A 5,511-nucleotide genomic window follows, 5' to 3' on the forward strand; every position below is an offset into this window, starting at 1 on the left:
AAATCGGACGGCCTATATTGCAGGATGGCAGGAACACCATCATCACCAACTCGTCTATACTGTGTTAAAAAAACTCTGTTTTTTACAATTATATATGTTATATATATTCCCCTTGATTTTTCTTATGTATAAAGTTGTGATACAAAAGATTTTTATATTTCTTTACAAAGGGAGTATCTCTTTGTAAAAAATATATTTATGTGTAACTAGTTACTCCTGTCTTTCTACTTCCTTTCGCTGGTGTGTGGGGCTTCTGGCAACGGGGTCCAAGATATGCGCCAAATTAGAGTGCACAACTGCACGGTAGACACATCCCAGTCGTAGCGCCACAATAATGCCCAATGAGCCGTCAAATCACAAAAAACCCCACCTTTCTAGCTTTAGCAGTAAGCTAGACGGACGAAGCGATAATATTTCACTAGGCCTGAATCCCCTTTTCCCTGGTCTGCTTGTTCAAAGAAAACCCCCGCTGGGCTATTGCATAGGGTTTTCTAATGGAGAACCTAGTACGAATTCTTCATCCATCCCCAATAAATCCAAGTCCCTTGGTCGCGGGTAATCCTAGGATGGCAGCCGCTGCCATTGATGCATTTTTCTTCCGACTGAATCTAGTGTGCTTCATTTGCAGTGCCCAAAGTGCGAGGACCCTACAGGTTTCTGCGCCCTCGGCGAGACGCCACACTTGTTCCTTCTCATCCTAACACAGGATTTTAAAAGGCGCATAGTATGTTCTTAGAATCCTCTTTTCTATCCAGGAGGGTGGGGTTTTTTGAACATGCTCTCGACTAATTTGGAATTTTGGATTACTATATTTGGATTGCTATATTTGGATAAAAGGTACTAGTACCATGGTCAATACTGATGTGAAGGAGGAAATTATTTATAGATTTGGATAGGGAATACATTGTGTTCTCATATTATTTTTCCTGCAGTGCATTCCTTGCTCTGCCAGAACACATGTACTCAAGATGCTCGACCTTGCCATAACTGAATACACCAGTTTAATGGTCACAGTGAAGACAAGCCATGGATATAAGTTCTGAGTTGGGTTCATGAACCAAGAAGATCGCTGCTTTTTATGGCCGAACTTGGATAAACTCTCTCAAGTGTTATGGACAGGAAGTTGGTGCACGAATGTTGATGGAAATAGCAGAACCTAGTCTCATCTTCACTACAATCTTCCACCCTAATATCGTTCCAATTGTTCATTCATGTTAGTTTTGTATATGGTTCTTGCTTGTTGCCTCGATTACTTCTTAATCCAACTATTGTGTCTAACTAATCACAATTTAACTTTAGAAGTAGAAACGAATCTCTCACAAAGATGCTACTTCTAACTAATATTTTCTTATAATTAGTGGCACATGTGGGTTTTTTCAGAGTTAAGCAGGCTACTCGTTTGTTATTCTTTAAGAACTCGGTTGTTACTGATGGCACCGAAGTTGACTGGGACGACATCCACAAGTTCCTACACTTTATTGATCGTCTTGAGGTCCTTGTGGGGCGTTTCAATGGTGGAAGGCCACGTGGGATATGTATGCCACTGCTGCACTCGTTGAATAGGTCCAACTGTGTCAAGAAACTAATGGTACGAGCTTTTTTCTGTTATGTATGTTGTTCATAAACTCTTGCTTACACACAGTTTTACAGTTGTGATCTTCTTGAAACAGAAACTGCCCAGTTCTATTGTTCCTATATAGATGCCTGACCATGGTCGGGTCAGACTTGCGCTTGGTCACAACATGATGTTTATGTCGACCTACTCCATTCCCCTTGGAGGTGAAAAGATACTTATTCATGGGTGATCTCAAATAATGAAGGCCCGTCCATCTTGGAGAATAGGACAGAAGATTATGTTCCTGCTTTTCCATGGCTCTAAAGCAAATATATTGTTTATCGACCACATTGCGAGATGAAGCCGCTTTCAGAAGGTTGTGGATGCACGGGGTGGCGCCTGGGACTTGGCGGCCTCACCCTTGGTTAACTGTAGGCAAAATAGCACTGTTCGAGGTGTGTTTTGTACGGTTGAACTTGTATAAGTACTCATACTACTTTCAGCTATGGTTGTTAAATGCCCCTGCTGGTTTCAGTTAAGGTTGTTAAGTACTCCTGCTGCTTTTTACAGTCTGTCGTGTTTCTTCAGTCCTATCTTCCTCCATCCGCCAAAACCAAACTAGCACCGGCGGGGCCGCCTACTTCCGCCTCCCACGGCTGGCTGCGCCTCAGCGCATGCATCGCCGCCCCACCGTCTCCTAAATAGTTAAGGCCGACGTCCGAGGCCTGGCCATCGTCCTCCACGCGCTTTGGTGCGCTCGCTGTGGCGCCGCCCTCTTGCGTTGTCAACATGGTGAACAAACAACGGGAATTGGCAGACTGTACGTGGAGAGGATGACAGTAGGGGTCCACCATTTCCATGGTCGGTCCAAGGAAGTTCCTCCTATTTTGTTATATATACTCCATTGTCAGCATATTGAAAAAGAAACTGCTTCCTCCTAGTGGTTTCCTGATATCTGGGACCCACGACATTGTCAACGTATATAGTCAATAGACAAGAGAACAACACCACAAGATCGGCTGACACCTGGGACGTAGTTGCTCGAGCAGCATTTTTTGTTATTGTTGAGATGGAGCATGGTTGGAACTGGGCTGTGGCCCATCTAGCCCATGCTTATATTTTATGTTCACCATATGACCAGCCCAGCTATTTTATTCTTTGTGAAAATGAGCCCAGTTTATTTTTTCTGAAGAATACCCAATCCAGGCCTACTTATTTTTCTACGCCCTGATGGGCTGCAACTCTTTCAAGACGCCTGCAAATATTGAAAGTAATATGAAATGGGTTGTAAATATAAAAAGTGATGACAAATTGGCAATCATTTTATAATTTCTGAATTTTTTCATATTTTCAGATTCCTATTTCACTGGGCTTTAACCTAATTTAAATATATCTTCAAAGTACTTTAGATCTGGCTCGACATTTCGGTATTAAAAATAGTTTGGAACCCACAAAAATATGCAAAATCTCGTTTAAATTTTTAACCCTGGCCCTCGCCAACAAAAAAACAGACTGCAATAAATTGCATAAGAAGTTGCAATGACCTATATATAAATTATTAAAAAAATAGTGAATGGTCTGACTTTTGGGCCTATTAAGTTGACGCGTATGCAAGATTTTTTAATTATTATATACGTCAACAAATGATTCTAGCAGACATAATCGTTGGATGTCAATCCAACGGCCATCGTGTTTCTTCAATATCTGATCTTCTTGCTCCAGCTGCCAAATCCAGCACCGGCGGGACCGCTTGCTCCCGCGTCACATGGCCGACTGTGCTGCCGCGCAGGCCTCACACCCCCTACAACTCCCACCACTGGCCAGGCCATCCCTCTACTTACCCACATCCCTCCACTGATGTGGCTTTGCCACATCAGGGTCATTCCCTTCCTCGGTCTCGCCGTCGTCCATCGCACTGGTGTTCTTGGCACGGCGTGGTCATCGTTGTCAACAAACGACAACATCAGAAGAGGGATGTACATGGAGAGGCTGACAGTTGGGACCCACATGGTCTATGGCCGCAAACAATCAAGTACCTCCTTATTACGCCAAAAAGAATGAATACTCCCACTGACAGCTCGGACCCACTAGTTATATCTTCGCATGCAAGGACTTGCCTTCTTATTACGCACAAAAAAAAGAATACTCCCCCTGCTAGCTGGGACCCACCATAGTTGCAGCCTGACTTGTGGGCCTACTAAGTTGAGGTGGACAGAGGGCTTTGTCAACTTAGTCAACAAGCGATTCTATCACAAGGGACCATTGGACTGTTAACGTCCAACGATCGCCCTGCTTCTTCAACCTCTGATTTTCTTGCTCCAGCCGTCCAAACCACCGCGTGCTCTTGCCTCCCGTGGCTGGCTATGCTGCCACGGAGACCTCACCGCCCCATACTACTCCCGCCGCTGGCTAGACCATCCCTCTACTCACCCACACCCCCTGTTATTATGCGGCGACGGCAGGCTCACACCGCAGCCGAACCAGTGAACCCTCGTACTCCTATCCACGTGGGCTTCCACTTCCGCGTCTTCCCCGGCTCCACGTCGTCTCCTTCCTAGGCCTCACCGTCGTCCACCGCTCTGGTGCTCTCGGCGCGGCGCGGTCAACGTGGTCAAGGAATGACTTCCATCAGAAGAGTACTATACATGGATAGGCTGACAGCTGGGTCCACAGCCACAGCAAGGAAGTGCCTCCTTATTACGCGGAAAATAATGATTCCTCCACCTGACAGCAGGGACCCACCGGATGGGCCACCGTATTTCATGAAAAAAATGTTTCCCCCCTGACTGCTGGGACCCACCAGCTATATCTTCGCATGCAAGGAAGTGCGTCCATATTATGGGCAAAAAAATAATTCGCCCCTGACTACTGGGACCCACCAGCTACATCTTTGCACGCAAGGAAGTGCCTGACAGTCGGGACCCACCTGGTCAAAGTGTACGTAGCGTTGTCATTCTGGTCGCGAATGTGTACGTACATACTGGTCGATGTAGAGGGGCGCACGTGTCGTAGTAGAGTCGCACACGTAGCATGTACACGTACGTACAACAGCCAGGGTGCACGAAGTAAATACGGCCATGTACGTACATACGGGCGGGGTCTCGAACGCCTACTCGCACATATGTTCGGCCAGGGCTCGTGTACATGGCTGGGTCGGAACAGAGAAGTTGTGCCGTCATCATGATCATGGGGAGGCAACCGGCTAGGTCGGAACCGAATGCGTCGTCGTGTTCATCGAGAGCCAACCGGCTTGGACGGAATAGCCAAGGGAAACGAGGCCTGGCGTACCGCAGAATGGAGAAAATGGCCTTGTGTTCGACCAGCCACGGTCGAAACAGGATCCTGTTCATCGAGAGGGGTCTGGCGTACTGCAAAACAGAGGAAACAGACCTCCTACGGTGGAAACAGGGTCCTGTTGATCAGGAGGGGTGTGGTGTACCGCAAAACGGAGGAATCAGACTTGTGTTGGGGCGTTACGGTCAAAACGAGGGTCTTGTTCATCGGGAGGGGTGTGGCGTACCACAAAACGGGACTCCATGAGATACTGTTCATCTCCACCGTCGACCTCCTCCAGCCTCCACGGGCTTCTGTTCATCCACCGTCAACCTCCTCCAGCCTCCACCTACGACTGTTCATCCACACGGGCTCCTGTTCATCCAGCCTCCATCGCGCGCTCCTCCATCGGCTACCGTTCAACAAGCCCTCTCCACGGGGTCCTGTTCAACCACCCCTCCACGAGCTACTGTTGATCCAGCCCTCCACCAACCACTGTTCAACCAGCCCTCCATGGAGTCTTGTTCATCCAGCCCTCCACCGGGTCCTGTTCATCCACCCCAACCGGCTCGATCGATCGTGGTCCTGTTCATCCAGCGGCAACGGCCTCTACTACCATGGGTTCCTGTTCATTCAACCCCCCCCCCACCAGGAACTGTTCATCCAAACCCCCCAACAACGCT

The sequence above is a fragment of the Triticum dicoccoides genome, chromosome 5A, assembly GCF_002162155.2.
Source record: "Triticum dicoccoides isolate Atlit2015 ecotype Zavitan chromosome 5A, WEW_v2.0, whole genome shotgun sequence".
NCBI lineage: Eukaryota > Viridiplantae > Streptophyta > Magnoliopsida > Poales > Poaceae > Triticum > Triticum dicoccoides.